We start from the raw sequence: 18,231 nt of genomic DNA, 5'->3' as shown, positions 1-18,231 counted from the left end.
TCTCCATCCCACGATGCCGGGTCTACATTCCTCCCCGGGAGTCATATTCCACGTTGCCAGGGAGATTCACTCCCCTGGGTGTCTGATCCCATGTAGGGGGGAGGGCAGTGATTTCACCTTTCCAGTTGGCTTAGCTAGAGAGAGAGAGCCACATCTGAGCAACAAAGAAGCATTTGGGAGGAGGCTCTTAGGCACAATTATAGGGAGGCCTAGCCTCTCCTTTGCAGCAACAGTCTTCCCAAGGGCAAGCCCCATGGTAGAGGGTACAGCCCATCAAGCCACCAGTCCCCTATGTCTGTGAGCACATCAGCAACCGTCGAGGTGAGGAAGCCCAACACCCCAGCATTCTCCACCAGCTCCTCAAGAGGGCTCTGCATATTTTTTCATTATTATTTTTTTAAATTAACTTTTTTAAAAAATTAAATATATCAAAAAAAGTTTAAAAAATACAGTAAAAAAAACATTTCAAACAAACCATAACATAACAAGGGAGTAAGAAAGAGACAACCAACCTAAAATAACTACTTTACATTCAACATGTTCCTACTGTACCCCAAGAAAATAACCTAATATAGCAACATTTCTGTGAACTTGTTCCTACCATACCCATCAGAAATTAACAAACCATAGTCATTGCTGGGCATTCCCAGAATGCTAAATTTACCCACAATAGCTTATCCATTCTTATTGGGTTGTCATTACCACTCCATTAATTGCTATCACCAGTTCCCCTACATTCTACATTTTAAACCATTTATTTTACATTTTTCAGTGTTCACATTAGTGGTAGCATATAATATTTCTCTTTTTGTGCCTGGCTTATTTCACTCAGCATTATGTCTTCAAGGCTCATCCATGTTGTCATATGTTTCACAACATCATTCCTTCTTACTGCCACATAGTATTCCATTGTGTGTATATATCACATTTTATTTATCCACTCATCTGTTGAAGGACATTTGAGTTGTATCCATCTCTTGGCAATTGTTAATAATGCTGCTATGAACATTGGCATGCAGATATCTGTTCATGTCACTGCCTTCAGATCTTCTGGGTATATACTGAGAATGGCAGTTGCTGGATTGAAGGTTAACTCTATATCTAGTTTTCTAAGGAACTGCCAGACTGACTTCCAGAGTGGCTGAACCATTATACAGTCCCACCAACATTGAATAAGTGTTCCAACTTCTCCACATCCTCTCCAGCATTTGTAGTTTCCTGTTTGTTTAATGGCAGCCATTCTAATTGGTGTGAGATGGAATCTCATTGTGGTCTTAATTTGCATCTCTATAATAGCTAGTGAAGTGGAACATTTTTTCATGCGTTTCTTGGCCATTTGTATTTCCTCTTCAGAGAACTGTCTCTTCATATCTTTTGCCCATTTTATAATTGGGCTGTCTGTACTATTGTCATTGAGTTGTAGGATTTCAAGATACCAGTATTTTGTCAGATACATTGTTTCCAAAAATTTTTTCCCATTGATTTGGGAGCCTCTTCATCTTTTTGACAAATACCTTTGAAGGACAGAAACATCTAAGCTTGAAGAGTTCTCATTTATCTATTTTTTCTTTTGTTGCTTGTGCTTTGGGTGTAAGGTCTAGGAAGGGGCCGCCTAATGCAAGGTCTTGAGGATGTTTCCCTACATTATCTTCTAGGGGTTTTATGGTACTGTATTTTACATTGAGATCTTTGATCCACTTTTAGTTAATTTTTGTGTAGGGTGTGAGGTAGGGGTCCTCTTTCATTTATTTGGACATGGATATCCAACTCTCCCAGCCCCATTTGTTGAAAAGACTGTTATGTCCCAGTTCAGTGGCTGTGGGGGCCTTATCAAAGATCAGTCCGCTATAGATCTGGGGGTCTGTCTCTGAATTCTCAATTCAATTCCATTGATCAATATGTCTATCTTTGTGCCAGTACCATGCTGTTTTGACTACTGTGGCTTTATAATAAGCTTCAAAGTCAGGAAGTGTAAGTCCCCCCACTTTGTTTTTCTTTTTTAGAGTGTTTTTTGTAATTTGAGGAATATTCCCTTTCCAAATAAATTTGATTACTAGCTTTTCCAAGTCTGCAATTAGGTTGTTGGAATTTTGTTTGGGATTGCATTGTATCTGTAGATGAGTTTGGGTAGAATTGACATCTTAATGACATTTAGCCCTCCTATCCATGGACATGGAATATTTTTCCACCTTTTAAGGTCCCCTTCTATTTCTTTTAATAGAGTTATGTAGTTTTCTTTGTATAGGTCTTTTACATCTTTGGTTAAGTTTATTCCTAGGTACTTGATTTTTTTAGTTGCTATTGAAAATGGTATCTTTTTCTTGAGTGTCTCTTCAGTTTGTTCATTTCTAGCATATAGAAACATTACTGACTTATGTGCATTAATCTTGTATCCCACTACTTTGCTAAATTTGTTTATTAGCTCTAGTAGCTGTATCGTCAATTTCTCAGGGTTTTCCAGATATAAGATCATATCATCTGCAAATAATGACAGTTTTACTTCTTCCTTTCCAATTTGGATGCCTTTTATTTCTTTGTCTTGCCAGATTGCCCTGGCTAGCACTTCTAGCACAATGGTGAATAATAGTGGTGACCGCAGGCATCCTTGTCTATTTCCTGATCTTAGAGGGAAGGCTTTCAGTTTCTCACCATTGAGTACTATGCTGGCTGTGGGCTTTTCATATATGCTGTTTATCATATTGAGGAAGTTTCCTTCAATTCCTACCTTTTGAAATGTTTTTATCAAAAAGGGATGTTGGATTTTGTTGAATGCTTTTTCAGCATGTATTGAGATGATCATTTGATTTTCCTCCTTTGATTTGTTAATATGCTGTAACACATTAATTGATTTTCTTATGTTGAACCATCCTTGCATGCATGGAATTAACCCCACTTCATCATGGTGTATGATTTTTTTAATGTGTCTTTGGATTTGATTTGCAAGTATTTTTTGAGGATTTTTGCATCTATATTCATTAGGGAGATAGACCTATAGTTTTCCTTTTTTTTAGCATCTTTTCCTGGTTTCAATATTAGATTGATGTTAGCTTCTTAAAATGTGTTAGGTAGCATTCCATTTTCTTCAATGTTTTGAAAGAGTTTAAGTAAGATTGGTGTCAGTTCTTTTTGGAAAGTTTGGTAGAATTCCCCTGTGAAGCCATCTGGCCCTGGGCATTTATTTGTGAGAAGCCTTTTGATGACTGATTGGATCTTTTTGCTTGTGATTAGTTGATTGAGGTGTTCTATTTCTTCTCTGGTCAGCCTAGGCTATTCATATGTTCCCAGGAAATTGTCCATTTCCTCTATATTATCCAGTTTGTTGGCATACAGTTGCTCATAGTATCTTCCTACAATATTTTTAATTTCTTCAGGATCTGTAGTAATGTTACCTTTCTCATTCATTATTTTGTTTGTATGGGTCCTCTCTTTTTCATTTTGTCAGTCTAGCTAGGGGCTTGTCAATCTTTTTGACCTTCTCAAAGAACCAACTTTTGTTGCTATTTATTCTCTTTTTTGTTTTTTTGTTCTCTCTGTCATTTATTTCTATTTTATCCTTGTTATTTCTTTTCTTCTACTTGGTTTAGGATTGTTTGCTGTTCATTTTCTAGCTTCTTCAGTTGGTCCATTAGTTCTTTGATTTTAGCTCTTTCTTCCTTTTTGATGTATGCATTTATGCTATAAATTTCCCCCTCAGTCCTGCTCTTGCTGCATCACATAGTTTTCGGTATGTTGTATTCTCATTTTCATTCATCTCTATATATTTAGCAATTTCTTTTGCTATTTCTTCTTTAAACCACTGATTGTTTAGGTGTGTGTTGTTTAACCTCCAGGTATTTGTGAATTTTCTAAGTCTCTGATAGTTATTAACTTCTAATTGTATTCCATTGTGGTCATAGTATGTGCTTTGACTAATTTCAAATTTTTTTAAATTTTTTGAGGCTTGTTTTATGTCCCAACATATGATCTATTCTGGAGAAAGTTTCATGAGCACCAGAGAAGAATGTGTATCCTGGTCATTTGGGATGTAATGTTCTATACATGTTTGTTAAGTCCAATTCACTTATCAGATTGTTTAGGTTTTCAGTTTCCTTATTGGTCTTCTGTCTGGTTGATCTATCTATAAGAGAGAGTGATGTGTTGAAGTCTCCCACAATTATTGTGGAAACATCAATTGCTTCCTTTAGTTTTGCCAGTGTTTGTCTCATGTATTTTGTGGCACCTTGATTGGGTGCATAAACATTTATGACTGTTATTTCTTCTTGTTGAATTGTCCATTTTATTAGTATGTAGTGGCCTTCTTTGTCTCTCAAAACATCCCTGCATTTAAAGTCTATTTTATCTGAGAGTACTATTGTTACACCTGCTTTCTTTTGGCTGTAGCTTGCATGAAATATTTTTTTCCATCCTTTCACTTTCAATTTCTGTGTGTCCCTGTGTCTAAGATGAGTCTCTTGTATACAACATATTGATGGTTCATTTTCTTTATCTAGTCTGCCAATCTATATCTTTTAATTGAGGAGTTTAATCCATTTGCATTCAATGTTATTACTGTGAAGGCATTTCTTGAATCAGCCATCCTATCCTTTGGTTTATGTTTGTCAGGTATATTTTTCCCTCTCTCTCTTATTGTCCTTTAATGTACCCCATACTGAATCTCTTTAGTACTGAACCTTTCTCCATATCTCCCTCTCCTTCTTTTGTTTCTCTGTCAGTAGATCTCCCTTTAGTATGTCAAGTAGGGCAAGTCTCCTGTTTGCAAATTCTCTCAGCATTTGTCTGTGAAAAATTTAAGCTCTCCCTCAAATTTGAAGGAGAGCTTTGCTGGAGAAAGATTTCTTGGTTGGCAATTTTTCTCTCTCAGAATTTTAAATATGTCATGCCACTGCCTTCTTGCCTCCATGGTGACCGCTGAGTAGTCACTCCTTAGTCTTATGCTGTTTCCTTTGTATGTGGTGAATTGCTTACTTCTTACTACTTTCAGAACTTGCTCCGTCTCGTCAATATTTGACAATCTGATCAGAATATATCTCGGAGTGTGTTTATTTAGATTTATTCTATTTGGAGTTTGCTGGGCATTTATGATTTGTGTATTTATCGTGTTTAGAAGATTTGGGAAGTTTTCCCCAACAATTTCTTTGACTACTCTTCCTAGGCCTTTACCCTTCTCTTCCCCTTCTGGAACACCAGCAAGTCTTATATTTGGACATTTTATGTTATCTGTCCTATTCTTGAGGTCCATTTTGATTTTTTCAATTTTTTTCCCATTCTTTCTTTTGTTCTTTCATTTTCTGCTCTGTCATCTTCGAGGTCAGTGATTCATTGTTCAGCTTCCTCTAATCTTGTACAATGAGTATCCAGAATCTTTTTAATTTGGTCAACAGTTTCTTTTGTTTCCATAAGATCATCTGTTTTTTATTTACTCTTGCAGTTTCTTTGTTATGCTCTTCTACAGTCTTCTTCACATCCTTTATAACCTGTGCCATGCTCTCATTGTTTGTCTTTAGTTCTTTGACTAATTGCTCCATGTGCTGTGTCTCCTCTGATCTTTTATTTGGGTGTTTGGGTTTGGGTTACCCGTATCATTTGTTTTTTCATATGCTTTAAAATTTTCTGTTGTTTTTGGCCTCTTGGCATTTGCTTAACTTGATAGTGTTCTTTTAGGATATGTTGACTGATTCAAACACTTATCTCCAATTTGTCAGATCTACAGCTTTGTGGAGTACACTTTCTCTAACTAGCCACTTGGTGGCATCCCCAAGCCACCTATTCCCCTCAAGCCAGTTCTCTCCCACTTTGTCTTTGTGGTTAGTGGGGGTGTGAGTCTTGTGAGGTCCAATTGGTGCACCAAGTTTGCATGTGTATTTGTTGCTTCCTGCCCTGAACATGGGCATGTGTCTGAGCAGTTAGGAAGGGAGGGCAGCTTAGTAATCAAATCTCACAGGTGTTCTAGAGATTTAAAGCTGTTGCAATAGTCTAATCCTTCAGTTCAGTCTTGCCACAGTTTGTCTCTTCCACTGACCCACAAGTCCTTGGTATTGGTGTATGGTCCCTGGGACTTGCATGTGGGTCCCTTTTCTAATCAGTGCCCTCCTAGGTCCCCTGCTGAGGGAAGACTGTGTTACATCACAGGTGAGCACCATCCCCCAAGGGAAGTTCTGGGCTGCAGGGCTGTGTAGGGGTGTTTCCAGTCTGCTGAAAGGATGGCTAAATGGGGCATGTTAATTTCTCCCTTTTCACACAGCTCTGCCTTCCAGGCTCCAGGACAATTAGCTGTTTGTGTGTGAAAGGCTATTGTCCATGCCCTATGTTGTGGTGTGTGTGCATGTTGTTGGAAACACTTCCTGTCACACTGGGTTGTTTGGGGCAGCTCTGGGCTGTGGTGCTGATGCTGGGCAGGAGTGTTCCCAGCCCTCCAGGAAGATGGCTGTAAGGGGATGCCCCCCTTTTCTTGGGGAGTTGTGGTGTTTAGCAAATTTTTTCAGCCACTAGACTTATTGCTTTATCCCTCAGAGCTATCCTAGCTCTGCTCTTGCCTGGGCCCAAATTGCAAGACTTTGAGGCTTTCTGTAATGGTCTTCTTAGAGTAATTGTTTTAGAAAAAGAGAAAAAGATAAAATAAAAAAAAGAAGGGCCCTCCTTGGAGATCTAATGGGCTATTGAAGTGCTAAGAGACAAGGAGATTAGGGCCATTAAGGAACAATCAAGAAAGCAGAGAAACTGGATCTTTGGCTCTTCAGACCAGGGTCCTCGCCCTCTGGATTTGCATATGAGCCAGACTGTGCCAGATCCCTGTCCTTCCCCATTTTATGCTCACAAGAATGTCAAAAAGCCTCAGTTTTTTTTTTTTTTAATTTTTTATGTTTTTGCTCTTATTGCTTGCCCTATCTCCTCCCTGCTGAGTTGACTACTCCTGGATTCTCTGGTGTCTGATATCAGTCTATCTATGTTTGGAGTTTTGATCAGCAGCCTGAGTTTTCAATCAGAGCCACAACTGCAGTTCTCCCTCCTTGTTCCCAGCACAGACAGCCCCATGGGACTGAGCCTGGCTGGGAGTTGCATGGGTCACCTGCCCACAAAAACTTAGATTTTGCTGCTCTCAGCTGTTCCACGCATTTGTGAGTATTGTATGAAGTATGGCAAAAGTCAAATTGCTCTGTGGTGTCTGGTCCACATAGTTCATGGCTTTCTATCTACTGCCCTGGAGGTGTAACTCCCATTAGTGCATTTTTAATGTATGTTATTGTGTTTTCATACCCAAAAGTTTTTTTTTTTAATTTCTAATTCCTTCTTTTGTTCATGCATCTTCTTGATTTCTTTCCATACTCTGTCAATGTTTTTGTAAAAAACATCTATAAAAATTAAAAATAATACCTTTATTGAGATATAATTAGCATACTATGCAATTTTTCCCATTTAAAATGTGCAATTATGTGGTTTTTAGTGTATTGACAGATAATATGCAATCATCACCATAGTCAATTTAAACACATTTTCCTCACCTCTAAAGGAAACCACATAAAATTTAGCTATCACCCCTATTTGCTCATCTTCCTTCCTTAAAAAAACCACTTATCTACTTTCTACCTCTATAAATTTGACTATTTTAGACATTATATATATATATATATATACACACACACATATATATATATATATGTAACCACATAATGTGTGGTCTTTTGTGATTGACATCTTTCATTTAGCATAATGCTGTTAAGGTTCATCCATATTGTAGCATGTATTAATGCTTCATTCCTTTTTATTCCAAAATAATATGCCATTGTATGAATATACTACATTTCCATTGCCCATTCATCAGTTGGTGGACATTTGGGTGGTTTCCTGTTATGAATAAATGCTTTTAAAAACATGTGGGTACGTGTTTTTATTTTTTGCATGAATATGTTTTTGTTTTTCCTGGGTAGACATCTAGAGGTAGATTTACTGTGTCATATGGCTACTCTACGTTTACCAGATTTAAATAGTTTTAATGTAATTATTTTGAGATATATTCACATACCAGGTAATCACCCAAAGTGTACAATCAATGGTTCATTGTATCATCATATAGGTGTGCATTCATCACCACAATCAAATTTTTAATATTTCCATTACTCCAAAAAAATTAAAATTAGAATAAAAACAAAAATAAGAAAGAACACTCAAAACATCCAATACCCCTTAATCCCTCTTATTATTTATTTGCTTTTTGTCTTTATTTTCTTACTCATCTGTCCATACACTGGGTAAAGAGAGTGTCAGTCACAAGGCTTTCACAATTCCACAGTGACACTGTAAAAGCTTTATAGTCACACAATCATATTCAAGAAACAAGGCTGATGGATTAGCATGCAACAGTTTCAGGTGTTTCCTTCTAGCTATTCTAATACACTAAAAAATAAAAATGGATATCTATATAATGCATAAAGATAACCTCCAGGATGACCCTTCTACTCCATTTGAAATCTCTCAGCCACTGAAACTTTATTTTATTTCATTTCTATTCCTTCTTTTGGTCAAAGAAGGCTCTCTCTCTCAATTGCACAATCCCAGGACCAGGCTTACCACAGGGTTCATGGCCCATGTTGCCAGGGAGATTTACACCCCTGGAGTCATGTCCCACAAGGAGGGAGGGCAGTGAATTTACCTGCACAGTTGGCTTAGAGAGGCCATATCTGAGCAACAAAAGAAGTTCTCTGTGGGTGACTCTTAAGCATAATTATAAGCAGACTTAGCCTCTCCTTTGCAGGAATAAGTTTCATAAGGGCAACCCCAAGATTGAGGGCTTGGCATATTCAATTGGTAGTCCTCAATGCTTGCAAGAATATCAGGAATTCACAAAGTGGGGAAGTTTGATATTTCCACATTTCCCTCCCCCCAGTCCCTCAAGGAGGCTTTGAAAATACTTTTTTATTCTCTGTGAAATTACTCTGTGATATATCAGGGCATCACACTAACCTGTACAAACCAACAAGTTCTCACACCCTATTCAAGATGCCATGTAATTATTGTGTTTGAGTAAACTGACCATACAAGTTAAGTTATATAGTGTGCTACAGAAAATATAGATTTTGCACCAAATATAGATTTTGAGACCTTTAGTCTCACACAGAAATTGAAGGTTTACAACACAGTCAATATCATCCTTTACCCTTTAGTCTGATCTGCCTTAGTCTTAATCAGAGCAGCTTCATTCATATCTCTACTTAAAGTCTGATCTCTTTTCAGCTTTTTTTTTTGTTCTGCTACTTACTAGCTATGTGATCTTTACCTCCTGTCTAACTTTCTGTGTTTTCAACATTTACTTTTCAGTGGTAGAATCCTTGTGCCAGATAAAATTTTATCCAGAACCCACATAGATAAAGCAGATTATAAAATAAAGAAAACATTGCTCAGGTAAAGAAGCTAAGTGTATATGGTGGTGGAAGAAGAAGTATTCCAATTACTCCCATGCCTGAAAGGCATTTCCCTGGAAATTTGGAAAGAAAATAGCATGTTTGCTAACCCCTAGGCTAGCCCTTCCAGTTTTGGCATTCTATGCTGATTTGCTTTGGAGAATTTTTAGTGACTGGATGTTTGAAATCCTGCTTTTGGGAGCAATCTACTGTGATCACAAGTATATGGGAACTATCTTTGGTATGATTATGTCCTACTTGATCCTAAGTGTGGTGAAGTGGAAAGAGTATTGAACTAAGAAGTCAGAATACCCAGATACTTTCCACCAGTGGTATTTATAGACACAGAGGAATACTAGTTAGTCCTCAAAAGCAAATGCAACCAGTACAGACAGAACACTATGTGGCAGCAGCAGAAATAGATTGAAAAGAAGCAAGGGGGCTAGATGCCCATGCCCACCCTTTTCCACCCTTCTTATGGTATAAATTCTCTCTTACCTTTCATAACAAGATAATATTTATTAGTAGAAAATTCATTAAGTTAATTTTTAGATAAAAATTTCATTCTTAAGCATCACTAATCTAGTAACCCTTCTAGAACATTTTCTTTCCATTTTATAATCAGAAGAAACAAATGGAAGTAGAAACTAAAATATAGGATGAGAACACCTTATGTGAACAGTTGTCAAGATCCTTCTACTTTCCAATACTAACAAAAGCTTGAAAAGATCCATAGCACCATACATTTAGTGTTCTTAGCACTGCAGAACAGAGGACAAAGTTAATTGTGCTCTCTGTGTCTAATTGGAGAGCAGCAAATGACTGAGATTAATGTACACCACACTAATACATGCATTTAGATGGAGGTATAATTGGTAGTTGGCCAGAGGACTTTGAACTGCTTGTACATCCATTTTACCCTTTCTAAATACAGTTTGCAACAGTATGGTACAAATAAAGCTCAGGTTAGCTTTATTTTGATTCCCTCCTGCAAACATTTGTTGAGTGCCTTGTACATTTAGGTGCTGGGTTAAATAAGACATAAACCATCCTCAAGGAGCCCCAGTCTAATATAGAACACAGAAGATATTTACAATATAGTAAGATGTATACTACTAAAGGAAAATACAGGGTGTTATGGGAACATTTCATCCTAGCAATGGGAGACAGCAAGTAAGAGGGGTATATATAGAGAGAAGCATAAGTGCAAAGGCACTTCCATAAGATAGTAGGTTTTGGAAACTGCAACTAATTCAGTATTCCTGGAATGTTGATACCCAGGAAAGGAGAATGTAGTGTAATAGAGAGATGAAGTTGAATGGTAAGCAGTGGCCAGTTCTTAAAGGACCTTGGGTATCACAATAAATATTTGAACTTTATCTTGCAAGCAATGGCTAGTCATTGAAGCAGTTTAAGCAAGATAGTGACATGACAATATTTGTGATTTAGAAGTATTTCTTGCTACTATTTGGAGGCTGTATTGGGTAGCCAGGAAGGGAGGGAGTCAGTGAATGCAAGAAGAGAGGCAGAGAAATCAGTGAGGAGACTGTCATATTCCATGCAAAAGTTAAAAGTTACTGGTTTGTATTAAAGTAGTATCAGTGAGGTTGGAGAAAAGTAGATGGAGCCAGAAATACAGAATCAGTCAGTCTTGGTGATTTATTGAATGTGGAAGATTAGAGAGATATCTTAGTTTGCTTGAACTCCTATCACAAATGACACAAACTCATTTTAATTTAAACTGTAAGAATGTATTAGTTCATGGTTTTGAAGCTAGAGTATGAAAAAAAATCCAGGCATCAGAGAGGTGATGCTTTCTCTCCCAAATCTGTAGCATTCTGGTGCTGGCTGCTAGCAATCCCTGGGGTTCTTTGATTTTTATCTTTGCCTCCTGTCACATGGTGATGTCCTCTACTTTCTAGTTTCTGTGATTTCCCAACTCTCTTTAAAATATCTCTAGTAATTGGATTAAGACCCACCCTCATTCAGTTGGACCACATCATAAATAAAAATGACATATTCAAAAGTCCGATTTATAATAGGTTCACACTCACAGGGACTTGTGCAGCTTGGATAGAGAATACATGAGAAGGAGGTAGTTGGGAGTAGGTGAGGAAGATGATAAATTTAATTTTGGACATTTTAGTAGTTTGAATGGTGGCCTCCCAAAATATATGTCCACCCAGAACCTGGGAATGTTACCTTGTTTGCAAAAAGATGTGACTAAGTTAATGATATTGAGAAAGGACATTTTCAGTGTGGACTTTAAATTCAATCACAGTAGGCTTAAAAGAGAGAGGCAGAGGGAGATTACAGAGGGCACACCAACAATTCACCATGTAAAGACAGACATTGAAAAAGATGGAGGTAGAGATTGGAGTTATGCTGTCAGAAACCAAGGAATGTTTGTGGTCACCATAAGCTGAAGCAGGCAAGGAACAATTTTCCTCGAGAGACTTCAGAGGGAGCTTGGCCCTACCTGCACCTTGTTTTTTTTTACTTTTAGCCTCCAGAACAGTGAGAAAATTAATTTGTTGCTTTGAGGCATCCATTTTATGCTAATTTGTTACAGCTGCCTTAGGAAATTAATACAGACATGCTGAATTTAAGGTAACTATGGAACATCCAAGTAGAGCAGGCAGCTGGATTTAAAGTTTTGTCTGGGATGGAGACTCAATGTTGGGAGTCATCAGAATATATTTGGTAGCTGGAACCACAAGAATGAATCAGATGATCATAGAAAGTATGTAAGTTGAAAAGGAAAGGGTCAAGGTTAACATTACAAGGAATACCAACTTTTAAGTGATGGGTGATATAAGAGGAACTTGCAAAGATAAAAAGAGAGATTCGGGGTAATTAGATGGGAAAATGCTAATAAGGGCAGAAATGTTTGTTGGATTTGACAATGTGGAGCTCTTAGGTGATATTGATGATAGCAGTTTAAAAAAATAGCTGGGAGCAGAAACCTATATTTCAGTGGTTTGAAGAAGAAATGGGAAGATAAGTTGTAGCAGTGTAGTGGAATAGATATATTGAGGGGCTTTGTCAGAATGCATCAATTAGATCTTGAATAAGATAGATGATTAATATAAGAGAATATTTTGAAGCACCCATCCTGCTAGTCAGAGAGTTGAAGCTGAAACTAGAGCAGGTAGACACAAACAAGCAGAAAAGAAATGGCTTATATATGACGGCAAATGTTATCAGAACTGAAATGGACCAGAAGACTAACTTTGGACCAGCAACAAGGAGGGGCCATGAATTTGAGGTTGTGGGCATTAAGCCAATATTCAAAAAATGAGGTAAATGATCCCGAGTTAGTAGTGTACCCTGGGACACATGGAGTCAAAAGCAAATCCTTCTATTTAAATCCCTTGGAGCTCCACAGATAAGGACGAATAAAATACGAGCTCACAATAAAATGCTACAAACACACAGGAACAAAACTATGAGTGGGCACTGACAGAAAGAAACAAACAATAGATTTTAATGCCCAAAGACTTACTTCAGTTATTGGAATAATAATCAGATACAGCTAACAAAATAATTATATTTAAACTGTTTCATGAAATACAAGATGGAATTTTTTAAATGAGTGGGCAACAAAGACTTTAAAAAAAGACTGGGCTCCACGGCTCAGGCCTGCATCCCCAGCTTAGGCCCTCACATAGTGGGGCCACCACAGCCGCGGCCTAGAGTAGAATGCCCAGGGAGGTGTGGGCCCGGGCAGTACACAAGGCAATGCCCTGGTGGCGACTGCTGGGAGCCCCGGCTGCAGCGCTGGAGGTGGCAGCGGCGAGGGTGCTCCAATGCACAGGCACACAAACGGAACCCAGGAACAGGAATGCAGATGACACTCACATAACATGGAAGCAGCCGCCACAGCCACAAGGACAACTGCAGCAGCAGCAGCAGTAGCAGCAGCCCCCGGAGGCACTGCACTGAACAAAGGGTATGTTCTGTTTTGTGCTTTTCTTTTTAGAAGCTACTAAAGGGTAATGGCTTTTCTGACTATTATGAAGGCCAAAAAGGACTGTTAACTGAGGCTGCTTTTAACCCTTCCATATTTGCAGACAATGCAACTGTGTGACAGTGACTGAACATTGGTCAACAGTCTTTCCAAAAGGTCAAGATTCATAAGAATATTTGATCACATTCATGACCATAGGGGATATGAAAACCCCAGACTTTGATGACCTCCTTTTGACATCCCAGATATGGTCGATCCTAAAGCAGCTATTGAGTGTAGGCACAATGACCAGAAAGCCACATGAAACAGAACATGCATGTAGAAGATGACTCCCATACCTCATCTTTCAGCCAGTTTAGCCCTATCTCAAGTGCTGAGGAGTTTGATGAGGAGGAGAAAATAGAAGTGGATGACCCCCCTGACAAGGAGGAAATGCGTTCAAATTTTAGGTCAGATGTGTTAACTGGATCTGTTTCCCAACAAGACTATGATAAACTCAAGGCACTTGGAGGGGAAAACTTAAGCAAAACTGGAATTTCCACTTTATGCAATATAAATAAAAACAAGGCTGTTAAAAGAGAAACAAGAGAATTCTATAAATCTGAGTGTTTTATGAACTTTTTATAAAAGCGGAAGATAAATCAAACGAAAACTCTGAAAAGGTACTTGAAAACAGAGTACTTGTTAGAAAGTGGAGCTATGAGAAGAATGACACTAACCTTCTCAGTGTTGCACAAAGACGAAGTTGTCCTCCAACCTTTCTTCATGTATAGCTGCAATCACAGCACTTAGTGCTAAAAAGGTTGCTTCTGACTCTTGCAAAGAACAAGTGACCAATTCAAGGGAATCCTCTTTATTACCAAAAGAGGTAAACGATAGTCCAAGAACCATTGAATGGTCTCCTGAATCCCAGAGTCTCATTGATGGGGAGAAAAAAGTATCCATAAAGCAACCGGATAGTCCCAGAAGTGTTTCAAGGGAAAACAGCAACAAGGGATTGCTGTCATCTCCTATGGGATCGACACCAGCAATTCCTAAAGTCCACATAAAAATCATTAAGACTTCTTCTGGGGGAGATAAGGAGAATGGGGACCAGAGTCTTGCCAGAAGTCAATCTCGATTCTGGAAAAAAAAGCCTTCAGCGCTGACAGCATCTGTGATGGCTTCCGTGATGTCTCTTCTGTCCTCTTCAATTTCACCTGCTGTCCTTTCCTCTCCCCACAGAGTGATTCTTCAGTTGGCCATTGTTACCATGCCATTTCTCCTGAGGAGTTGACACCCAAACAGGTCACTGTCAAACCTGTGGCTACTACCTTCCTCCCAGATTTTGCTGTGAAGAAGGCAGGATCCCAAGTCATTAACTTGAAGCTTGCTAACAAAATGACAGTTGAAATCCACAGTCATATCTGCTGCCTCTGACCAGAGTGCCAGCAGCGCCATCCAGCAGCAAACAGTTGTGGTGCCAGCATCCAGCCTGGCCAACGCCAAACATGTGCCAAAGACTGTGCACCTTGCCAGCCTTAATCTTCTGTATTAGGGTGCCCAGGCCATCTTAGAACTCTGCCAAGTGCTAACCAAACCTTAGCAACAAATAAAGCAAGCAATAATCAATGCAGCAGCCTCACAATCACCCCAAAAAGTGTCCCGAGTCCAAGTGGTGTCCTGCCTGCATAGTTCTGTGATGGAAGCTTTCCACAAGGTGCTGGGTAGTGTCATTCCAGTCCCAGTTTACATCCCAAACCTCAGTCCTGGTAATGCAAGTATCATGTTATGGACTCCTGGTTATAAGTGCTTGGAATGTGGTGACTCCTTTGCACTTGAAAAGAATCTTCCCATTTTCATGGGCATAAGGTGAAAAAAGTTGTCATGTAGTGCTCCCACTTAATTTTAAAGCCATTTCCAGCAGAACAAATGAGAGTTTCTCTGTCTAGCAATACTTATGCTTCATCTTCCACACTTCAGAGCTCTGTAGTAGCTAGCACACACTCTGTAACAAAAATTCAGTCTAGCATAACCAGACAGTCATTTGCACTCCTTTAAGCACACCCATCATTCCAGCTATGCCTCTAGATGGAGACCCATTCAAATTCTGTAGATGTAGTCTAAAGTTCTTGGAGTGTAACAAAGTTTTCCAGGATGAGACTTCATTTGCTACCCATTTCCAGCAGGCGACAGATATGAGTGGAAAAAAGACATCAACTATCTGCCAGATGCTGCTTCTTAACCAGTGCAGTTTTGCATCACACCAGATAATTCATCAGCCTTGAGTGTGGGGCCATTTTCAGACCATGTCACCAAGGACTGTCTGCATTAAACATGGCAAGTTGGCTTTTGATGTGTACGTTGCAGTGTTGTATACTCTGATATGGCTGCACTGAAGTCTCACATTCAAGGTTCTCACTGTGAAGTCTTCTACAAGTGTCCTATTTGTCCGATGGCATTTGTCTTCCCCCAGTACACATTCCAGTGTTTACACATAACATCCTGGCATCAGTATATAAATGTTCTATGTGTGACACTGTGCTTACCCTGCAAACCTTGATGAATCACTTTGACCAAGACATTAAAAACCAGAAGGTGTCTGTTTTCAAGTGTACAGACTGTTCTATTTTATATGCACAGAGGCAGCTTATGATGGACAATATCAAGTCTATGCACAGAGCATTGAAAAATATTGAAGGGCCTACAAACTTGGTTATAAATTTGCCTTTGAGCATTAAGCCTGCAACTCGATATTCAGCAAATTAAAACAAAGAGAACACCAAATCCATGAATAGAAAAGAGAAATTGGAAAAGAAATCTCCATGTCCTGTGAAAAAATCAATAGAACACAAGAAAGTGGCAGGTCCTGGATGGACATTTTGCGAGTGTGACAGCCTGTTTATGCAAAGAGATGTTTACATGTCTGTGCCAGTTTGGATATATTATGTCCCTCCAAAAGGCATGTTTTAATCCAATCTTGTGGGATATTTGAATTTGGTTGTTTCCATGGAGATGTGACCCACCCAACTGTGGTGATAACTCTGATTAGATTATTTCCATGCAGGTGTGGCCCCACCCATTCAGCATGGGTCTTGATTAGTTTACTGGGGCCCTATGAGAGCTCAGACAGAAGAAGCTTGGTGCTGCAGCTGAGAGACATTTTGGAAATGGCCATTGAAAGCAGACTTTTGTTAGTCCGGAGTTTGCCTGGGAGAAACTAAGGGAACACTACCAGATGCCTAGAGAGAAACATCCTGGGGGAAAGCCATTTTGAAACCAGAACCCTGGAGCAGACGCCATCCATGTGCCTGTGCCTATCCAACTGACAGAGGTTTCTCAGATGCCAGCGGTGTTCTTCAGTGAAGGTACCCTACTATCCATGCCTTTTTTTGGACACTTGTATGGCCTTGGGACTGTAACTTTGTAACCAAATAAACCCCCTTTATAAAAGTCAATCCATTTCTGGTATTTTGCATAATGGCAACATTAGCAAACCACAAACCAGAACAATATCCCACTTGAGAAGGAGCACAGGAAACAAATGAAGAAATACCCTTGCCACCAGTGTGACAGGACTTTCAGTTCATCACACAGCTTGCATCATCATAATCAAATCAAACAGAAAGGCATCATGAAAGTTTACACCTGCTTGCACTTTCCAGACTCCAGGAACACCTTTATGAAGCAGTTGATGCTGGAGAAACACATCCAAATGATGCATGACCTTAAGGACCTTGACTTAAAAGAAATGACAGAAGCCACCAATGAGGAGAAAACAGAAATAGAAGAAGATACCAAGATTCCAAGCCCAAAGTGGAAGTTGACAGAACCAGTTTTAAAGTTCAGACCTCCCAGAGGAGCAATTAGTCAACCACTGAAAAAGCTAAAGATAGATGTTTTTAAGGCTTACTACCAAAAATCTTCTGCAGTTCCATGAACATATCCCACAGCACAAATTGGATGGTTCCTCCTACTAGTGCTGGGAATGTGGCCTCTGCTACACATCTCATATCTCACTGTTCAGGCACTTCTTCATTGAGCACAAGTTGAAGGAACCTCAGCCAGTGTCCAAGTAGAATGGGACTGGGGAAAGTAACCAGCAGGAGAACAAACACAGCCCTGAGGACAAAGCATTGTATGGTGCTGTGTCAGATAGAAAGTGCAAAGTGTGCAAAGACTTTCATACTGAAGGTGCTTTAAATACTCATATGCAGACACACGGCATGGACTTCATTAAATCCAAACGAACAAGTTCAGCTGATAAATCACCATAGATGTTGCATAAGGAAAGTCCCTGTCCACACTGGAATTTAAAAAAGACATTTTTGTTATAGAAAGTTTGCAGTATAAGAGAGTTAACAGTACCATCCAGAATTTTGCAATATATTTTCTTTCAATGTACCTCCTTCACCTCTCATATATATCCTCAAGAAGTATTAAAACACTATTTGAGGGGGTGGATCTAAGATGGCGGCATAGAAAGGAGTGGAAGCTAAGTAGTCCCCCTGGAACAACTAAAAAAAACCAGAAACAACTAGTAAATAATCTGGAATAACTGCAGGGGGACAGACGTGACTGTCCACTCATCATACACCAACCTGAATTGGGAGGAATGCCAGAGATCACAGCATAAAATCTGTAAGTAAGAACTGCAGATCCAAATTGGGAGACCCCTCCCCCCACAGCCCGAGCTACATAGCCTCATGGTGCCAGAGAGAAGCTTTCTCCCAGCAAGCAAATATAGCTCAGCTGAGCTCCAACTGGGGTTTTAATTAGTGAGTGTGAACTGCTCACTAAGAGGTATGAAGCCCTAACAAGTAGACAGAGGCTTTGGGTGACGACTGACCTTGGAGAGCCAGAGGGTCACCTCAGACTAGCTCTGTT

At 39.2% G+C, this 18,231-nt stretch overlaps 1 pseudogene; it reads left to right on the top strand.

The window, feature by feature from the left end:
- Window positions 1–13,553: 13,553 nt before the first annotated feature.
- LOC119522246 lies at window positions 13,554–17,621 on the top strand (annotated as a pseudogene).
- Window positions 17,622–18,231: the final 610 nt, after the last annotated feature.

Source organism: Choloepus didactylus, chromosome X (genome assembly GCF_015220235.1).
Source record: "Choloepus didactylus isolate mChoDid1 chromosome X, mChoDid1.pri, whole genome shotgun sequence".
NCBI classification, from domain to species: Eukaryota; Metazoa; Chordata; class Mammalia; order Pilosa; family Megalonychidae; genus Choloepus; species Choloepus didactylus.
Note: the sequence above shows the minus strand (reverse complement) of the source record. Positions and strands in the feature narration are given on the sequence as shown.